This window comes from Tupaia chinensis, unplaced genomic scaffold (genome assembly GCF_000334495.1).
Source record: "Tupaia chinensis unplaced genomic scaffold, TupChi_1.0 Scaffold000646_1, whole genome shotgun sequence".
Taxonomy (NCBI): domain Eukaryota; kingdom Metazoa; phylum Chordata; class Mammalia; order Scandentia; family Tupaiidae; genus Tupaia; species Tupaia belangeri.
In genome coordinates, this window is record NW_006160167.1 from 852,500 (window position 1) to 861,359 (window position 8,860).

The 8,860-nt window shown below is 41.1% G+C and overlaps 1 pseudogene; it reads left to right on the plus strand.

Moving 5' to 3' along the window:
- The first annotated feature begins 2,466 nt into the window (after positions 1-2,466).
- Positions 2,467-3,448, plus strand: LOC102469223 (POU domain, class 5, transcription factor 1-like; annotated as a pseudogene).
- Positions 3,449-8,860: the final 5,412 nt, after the last annotated feature.

Genomic DNA, 8,860 nt, shown 5'->3' on the forward strand with positions numbered 1-8,860 from the left:
AAAAAAAAAAAAAAAACAACAAACTCTCCCCACAAAATAATAATAATAATATCAGGTTAACACTTTTCAAACTGGTTGTTTGCTTTTGAGTAATTCAGAAAACTTTCCATATTGCTTAATTTCCATTATATTCTTAGAGCAACAATATCAATCATATATAATGTAACCATAGAATCCCATAAAACCCATAACATTAAATTTCAAAAATAAAATATTCCCCATAACACAAAATTGGAGAGCAAAAATTCCTATAAAATTAAAATTAGGAAAGCATTATCCTTTTATTAGTGGACACAGATACTTTTTGGCAATACTGCTGAGCTTCTCTCAACCCTGGATGCAAAGCTTATGCTTAAAGCTGTCCAAAATGTAAAAAAAAATGTTAATAGAGTTTCCCACGAATACATCATGAAATAAAAAATAAATTAGTTGCCCATGATCCCATTTAAACTTAACCCATATAAGGGTACTGGAAAAGGGGTATCGTCCTATGCCATTAGTGGAAGTAGAAATTGGTATAATCTTTCAGGCAGCTTGAGATAGCTATAAAAATATTTTTAAGTGCAAATATACTTTCACCTGTACAATTACATTGCTATAAATGTATTCAGTAGGAGTCACACAAAAACATGAGAAAATACGTATTATAATATTTGCTGAAGGATTATTTATAATAAAATAGCAAGAAAAATAGACAATCATCCATAGATAAATGGCTAAATTGGGTTCATCAATTTCTTGGAATACTATATTTTTAATTAGAGTTATAATCGACAGATTTCAAGGAGATGTATTTAAAAATTATAATGGAAATTCAGCAGACCAATAGAGTTCAGACCCAATTTTTAAAATGGGCAAATAATTTAATGCACTTTTCTCCAAAGACGATATCCAAAGGGCCAAGAAAAATGCTTACCATCACTAGACATTAAAAAATTTCAAATAAAAAGTGCAAGGAACTATCATTCCACATTCAGTAAGAGGGCTGAAATAAGACAGAGAATAACAAGTGTTGTTCAGCAGATGGGGAGACTGGAACTCTCATTCACTGTTGGTGGGAATGTAAAATGGGGCAACCATTACTATGAATTCAGGGTTTCAAGTTTCTTTAGGAAGTGATAAAAATGTGTTCAAATGAAATTGCCATGATGGTGGCAGAACTCTGTGAGTTCTAAAACTCAAAAACCACTGAATTGTATACTTTAAATGTGTGCATTGTATGGTATGTAAAGTATGTTTCAGTAAAGACATTGTACAAAAAGAGTTCAGAGACTCATATAGAGTAGACTTGCCAGAAGATCATAAAGTGAAACCAAGTCCTTCAGTAATAGTTTGTATTTGTTCAGTGCTTATTAAGTACCATACTTTTTGTAAGCATTTTACATACGTTAATTAATTTAATTCCTACAATGACTTCATGGTATGTACTCTTCTCCCCATGGATAAGCAAACTATCCCTTGCCCATGATCATATAATAGTAAATAGCAGAAAGGGGACCTGAACTTAAACTATCCAACTCTAGAGCTTATATCTCCCTCCTTTCCTTTTTAATTTTGCTAGAGGGTAGGTGCATTCACCAGAGGAAGAGACTGAGAGAGAGAAAAAGAGAGGGAGAACGTACCCCCTCTCCCCAAACGGGGGGCATGGTCATGCCACAATCTTTTTCTCCATTTCTCCACTCTGTTGGGATTTGGGGCATGCACACACATGGGCCCACAGTATATTCCAAGCCACTGGATCCAGGATTCAAACTGCAGTCAGCCGTATGGGATCCAGCTACCTTACCCGTGAGTCCATGGAGCCAGCCCAGAACCCATATCTCTTAACTACTTGCAATTCATTATATCATTATACATTAACTACTTACAGTACATTATACCACTCTGCTTTCTGGAATATATGGAGTCTATTACTAGAACACAATTATCGGGAAGCCCAATTAAAATATTACTAACTGTATTTTTTTTAAAGGACTATGCAGCCTAGCTGGAGCACTGTATTTTTTTTAAAGGACTATGCAGCCTAGTTGGAGCAGTGGTGGCAAAGGCAGCTGGATCCACATGGCCAACAGTTTGGTATGAGTTCCAGACTCATACCAAAATATGAAAGGTCATAAAACAGAGCAAGTCATCATAGATTAAAACCCCTTCTTGGGGCCAGCAGGTGGCATGATAGTTGAGACGCTGGACTTCCACATGGCCAACCACTGTTTGAGTTCCAGACTTGGGGGCTTACTTTATCATTCTCCATCTCTCTATCCCTCTGCCTCTGTCTCTTTCTAGTCAAATTGAAGAATAGTAATTAATAAATAAAATTAAATAAATCCTTTTGAAAATAGGCATTTGTAAGTCTATGTTATATGCCTTTAAAATTTATTTCAATAAGACCAATCAGGAAAGAGGGGAGGAGCAGTCCCTGGGCAAGCCTTCTTTCCTCCAGGCCTGGCTTGGGAGCCTTCTTTCCTCATGTGGAGACACCCAGTTTCAGATTTCGCCTTCTCACCCCTGCTGGGAGGTGGAAGTGATGGGCCAGGAGGGCCCGAGCTGGGCTGGATTGACCCTCTGACCTGGCTAAGCTTCCAAGGCCCCCCTGGTGGGCCTAGAGTCAGGCTGGGGTTTGGGCCAGGCTCTGAGATGTGGGGGATTCCTCCATGCCGCCTGCACTATGAGTTCTGGGAGGGAAGGCTTGCTGTGGGCCTCCAGTTGGAGTGGGGCCAGTGCCCTAAAACGACCTGGAGATTTCCCAGCTTGAAGGTGAGGTGGGAGCCAAGGGCCTCCGCAGATCCCAGCGCTGCCCCTCCTCATGACATGAAGCCAGAGAAGGAGAAGCTGGAGCAGAACCCGGAGGAGTTCCAGGACATCAAAGCTCTGCAGTAAGGTCTCGAGAAATTTGCCACACTTTTGAAGCAGAAAAGGATAACCCTAGGATATACCCAGGCTGATGTGGAGTTCACCTTGAGGGTTCTCTTTGGAAAGGTGTTCAAACAACCACCTGCCGTTTTGCAGCTCAGTTTCAAGAACAGGTGCAAGCTTCGGCTTCGTGGCAGAAGTGGGTGGAGGAAGGCAACAACAAAAATCTTCCGGAGATATGCAAAGCGGAGATCCTAGTACAGGCTCCAAAGAGAAAGCGAAGGGGTATGGAGAACCCTGTGTGGGGCAACCTGGAGAGCGTATTCCTATACTGCCGAAGCCCACGCCACATCGCCCAGAAGCTCCAGCTGGAGAAGGATGTGGTCTGAGTGTGGTTCTGTAACTGGCGCCGGAAGGCAAGAGATCCAGCAGCGAATACTCCCAATGAGAAGATTTCGAGGCTGCTGGGTCTCCTTTCATAGGGGGACCAGTAGCCTTTCCTCTTCTCTTAACCCAGGCTATGGGAGCCCTCATTTTAAGGGAAGCCTTTCCCTCCTTCTCTGTCACTTTCTCTGGCTCTCTTACGCATTCCAATTGAGTTGCCTGCCCTGCCTTAAAATGGGGAGCAGGAAAAGGAGAGAAGCCGGTTAAGAGAACCTGGAGTGTAGGCACCAGGGCTTTGAGGATTATGTTCTTTATTCACTAAGGCAGGCATTGGGAACACAAAGGGTGGCGGTAGGGGGTTTTGGGGAAACTGGTTGGTGGGAAGTTGAAGTTAAATGATGCTCTTGGTTTTTATTCCAATAACACTCATCACTTTGTTCTTAAATAAAGAAGCCTGGGACACAGTAAAAAAGAAATTGAAAGAAAAAAAGAACAAGGAGAAAGAGAGAGAGAAAGAACAAAACAGAAAGAAACGAAGGAAGAGAAACAGAAAGAAACGAAGGAAGAGAAAGAAACACAGGAAAAGAAAGAAAGGAAGAAAACTAGTCAGAGAATAATAGAAATTGTACATCCCATAAACATTTCCTTGTATTGTATAAACAAAGCAATTTGACATTAAGATGAAATATAAATATCTTCAATATCTACTTTGATGTGTAATGGCCATTACAATTCCTATGTCATTAAAAAATTATCTGCTTATTTTGCTACCATTTTTATTAAGAAAATCTGGTGGGGGGAATTAAAGTTTATATAAGAGGTTGGGAAGGTTTCAAAAGCATTTCTTTGTCTTCACAAAATAAAAGACAACAAATATTAAACAGGATGCGAATTCATACTTTATAATAAAGGTGACATTTCTTTGGTCTATTGTTTTAAACTAAGCTACAGGGTCGCACTAAGTACCATCTTTCCAGAAAATGATGGTGGTATTCACTCTCAAATTTTCCTACTTACAAGGACATATCCTCATCTCTCACCCTGTGACAAGGTTTTCATAGGATACAAGGATGGGGAAGTGTAGAAAAACTGCATTAGAGGAGCCAGGCTAATTGGCTTGGAGGTACGCCTGAAATAGAATTCCAACTGCAAACCACAGCAGTCACATTCTTAGTCCTGAACAAAGCATACATCTGTGAGTTTCTCTGAAGGATGTAGAACAGAGGAAAAAGTGGCCATGTCTCTTCCATGTCTCACTTACTCCAGCCCCAGAACAGATTTCCACCAAGCTGTCTTTCTGATTCCTTCTTAAGATCTGGTCTATGCGCCACAACTTCTGAATCCTGGTCCACATTGCCCAGATCCCTGGAAACCCTTTTTTTTTCAACTGAACCTGAACTCCTCCATCAGTGCTCTCAACATACACATGCTAGGATTTTTCTTCTCCAATGCTCCACTGAACCCACTTAATTCCAGGAAATTTCTGTGAACTATTTTCCATACATTCATTTCATAATTTTATTTGGTTAATATCTACTCATCTAAAACAAAAACTCAGGGGGCCAGATTGTGGTGCAGTAGTGAAACACCATGCTTTGCAAGGCAGTCCCACATGAGAAGGTTCTTGGTTCGAGTGCAGAGACTTCCTTGAGCATGCCAGGTATCTATGCACATATGATCCAAGGCTGGCTGAATATTAAGGATGTATCACAGCAAAGCAAATAAACAAACTTTTTAAAAATGTGTAACTGGGATCAGCAGATAACATAAGGATTACATCACTGGACTCCTACATAGCCAACCACGGTTGAGTCCTGGACCCCACAGCTTGTAACTCATGCTGAGCACATGTGCGTGCGTGCCCAAGATCTCAAGAGGAGAATGGAGGAGAATGGATTGCGGCGTAGCGATACCCATGAGGGATGATTTTTTTTGCTTTCTGTCTCTCTCTCTTATCTCTTTAACAAGCACACACATCCTATAGCAAAAATCTCTCTTAAAAAAAAGTATAACAAAAACTATGTGCCAAATACTGCCAAAATAACTATTTGTTTTCTCTAAGCAATTTTGTAATTATGTAGTGATTATGTATATTTATAGAATAATTCTCCACCTCGCTCTCTCTTTTGTTATTAGATAGTGACTTGCCTTTTCTCTGTGCCCTTAAGCGCTCTGGATTCAGACATATAATTGGTACTCAGAGAATTCTTGGTAACCTACTGCGAGATGGAGACTGAGGCTGCCAAGAACAGCTCTCCCAGCCATCCTCCATGGTAAGAGAAAGGGAATGTACTCCATCTCACATTTCTGAGTCACACTAATCCAGCTGACTTGTGGCCCATCCTCCCTCCTTCCCCCATCCTCCTCATCAAAACAGACACAGAATATTTATTTCCAAGAAGTATCCAAGGAGTCCATTCAGCTTTGGCCAAAAGCAGGAGCTCTCAGGCCCCAAATCTTATTGCACAGCCTAAAAGGCTGCTCTTTATCTGTGGGTTAAAACGAAATTTCAGAATACAGTGGATAAGAAGATAGAATTTGAGTCCCAAAACCTGCCACTAATCAGCTGTGACCTCCTGGACAAATCACAATTTCTTAGAAGTTTAGTGCCTTCATCTAAAAAAAGAAAATCCTGATCCCCTGCCTTTGGAAGCTTCTTGTGAGGATGAACTGAAGGACTATATTAAAAAGTGCTTTGAAAATTACAAGGTTTACCAAAAATATTAAGGATCTTCTTCTATCCTTCTCTGATTCCCTAATGGCCTTTCAAAAAGCCTCATAGCACCTTTGTAACCGTAATTCCATGTTGATAACTCTTTAACCCTTGCCTTTTGGCACTAGAATTTTAAATCAAACTTCACAAAGAAAACAATCCCTAACTTTCTATGTCATCTGTCCTGTCAACCCCCTGCAAAGTGGCTTCCAATCTTAGAAACCTAATGAAGCTGAATCCTGAAAGGTCATCTGTGAACTCAATTTGTCAAGCCTGGGGACTTTTATCTTTGGGAGTCTACTGGTCACATGGTGGTAGTGATCATTTTTCTTTCTCCACTTTCACAGTGTAGCCATAGTGAGACTTTTCTCCCACCCCTCAGACCCGCTTTCTCAATACTCTTTGTCAATACTCCATCCTTCCACCTCCTAATTGTGGCAGTTTCCAAGATTGTGACCTGTATTCTCCCCCCAGGGACTCTTTCAAACTCATGACTTCGGTGACCAGTTTCTAAACAAATGATCCTCTCTGTAGCTTCCGTCCCAGTTTCTCCCCAGGCCAGCTGGATGCTCCCTCATGTATGGCCTACCATAAGCGTTGACTGTGACATGTCCAAAATAAATTCGTTATTTCTCTCCCGAACTGACTCTTCTTTCTGTGTTCTCTCTTCCTATGCCCCATGCACAGCTACTGACCCAAGGCTGGCATTCTCCTCGGCAAACCTTGCCCAAATCCTAGTGCATCAAGGAGGGCTATGATAATAGTTCTGCATCCATGCCCATCCCTAGTGGACTTCCCTTGTACACAAAAGGAAGGAGTGCAAATTTTGATTTATTGCTAATGATACAATAAGCTTTTAACATTAAGGAATTTTTTTCTAAGTAATACATTTTGCTATAGGGTATATGCATTCACTGGAGAGACAGACAGAAACATAGAGACAGAAAGCAAGAAATCACCTCCCAGGGGAGATGGCCATGCTGCAATCCCTTCTCTTCCATTCTCCTCTCAGGATTTTGGGCAAACACGCACCTGTGCCCGGTGTGAGTTTTAAACTACTGGGTCCAAGACTCAAACAGCAATTGACTACATGGGAGTCCAGTGACATAACCATTACACTATCTGCTGATCAGTGCTAAGCATTTTTTTTTACAATTATTTTATTTTATTTTATTCATCATTTATCTGACTAGAGAGAGAAAAGGAAAGTAAGAAAAAAAGCTGCCAGGTCTGGGACTCGAATCATGGTTGGCCATGTGGGAGTACAGTGCCTTAACCAACATACCACCTGCTGGCCCAGTGTTAAGCATTTTTTTATACATTGTCTTAGGAGGAAGGTTTGAGGTTATTATTCTTAACTGGTAGTAAAAAGGTATATAGAAGATTATGTAATAGTTTTCTCAGACTGACAAACTGATTTTCCAAAAAATATTAGTGGCATGGTTTTTCCAGCTTTGCAGACTTCTGTCCAATCCAAATTGGCCCCTGACTCAAAAAAATGAGTCTCCAGATGTCTGGGATTTAATGATGGGCTCTGCTTTACTCCTAAATGTCTGGGGACCCGATACTTTCCTTGATAAATGATGCCCAGCTACCTGTCCTAGCCTCGGCCCCCACCTATGAAACACACCAACCCCAGTGAAGCAATTTTTTTTGTGCCATGCACAACCTGTTTCCCAGCTGCATCGCTGGAACATCTTCCAGTTGTCACCACTGCCATTAAACCCCCTGCCTTCTTCCCTAGTGAGAAGGAACATGTCTGTAGTTTCACTCAGGGACTAGAACTTAGGATGCCCCTGAGAGTACCTGATGTTTCCATAGGGTTGTTTTGAGTTCGCCTTTTTAAAATGTCCTATCCATATTTAAACATTTGTCTCTCTTTTATAACCCTAAAGGTCAATCATAAGACTTTATGTCTTTTGCTAAGTGTGTTTACAACATACTAAATATGAACCCAACAAACGATGTAACCCTATCTCTATGTCGCTCATCCCTGACACCCCACCCCACTCTTAGGATGCCACACCATGCTACATAGAAGTCCAGGCACACCTTACAACTTGCCTGAACTAGAGTAATGCTTCTTCTCATAGCCATGTTATTTGGTCCTGTGCATCCTCCTCCACTTCCATTGAATGGGGAAGCTTAGCCCCCCAAATCAACTCAAGACTCTAACATCTACTGCAGCCTTCTTTACTGTTGGCTAGTACCTCTGCTACCCCAGAGATCTTCCTAAGGTAATGAACAAATTCAGCCCCATATTTACTCTCCCCACCCCTTTGCAGAGTGTCTCATTATGGCTGTACTTTGTCTGAACTCACGCAACCAAATCATAGCCAAAAAGTGTCACAATTCTCCAATTCAATTGCTTCTGGAAGTTCTGTCCAGCAAGTTTTTGGGTGAATGAACTACAGATGCCAGTCTCTTTGATATATTTTATGTATATTCTTAAACTATGGGTCCATCATAGTCAAGACCCTTCATTCTTGTTTTTTAATGTAAAATAGCAGGCTCAGCTGCCAAAGACCAGCAACACTGATATCTAAATTTTCAGCCGGCAACCAAGGGGGCTTGTGGGAAAGGAAGATGAACAATTAGGAAAAAGAAAGGCCCATGAATAGACTTGCCCTTACTTCAAGAACCATCTGAGTCAGAACAAAACAATCACAAGAGCGTGAACTAGGGCACCGACAGGATGAGTCTCCTTCCATACTAATTCACAAAGATGTTTATGCCCCAGTTACCATTGAAATATTTTTTTATTTTGGGGGTTTTGAGGTCTATGACCTCGTTTTCAGTTTACCTTTTCTACCTGACCTACAACCTTCACAGTGAAAAGGGCAAAGCAATTCTATTTTATTCCAAGCAGAAGCAGTCTCTCAGGAGCACTCTTGAAGAAGAATCAAGAGCAGT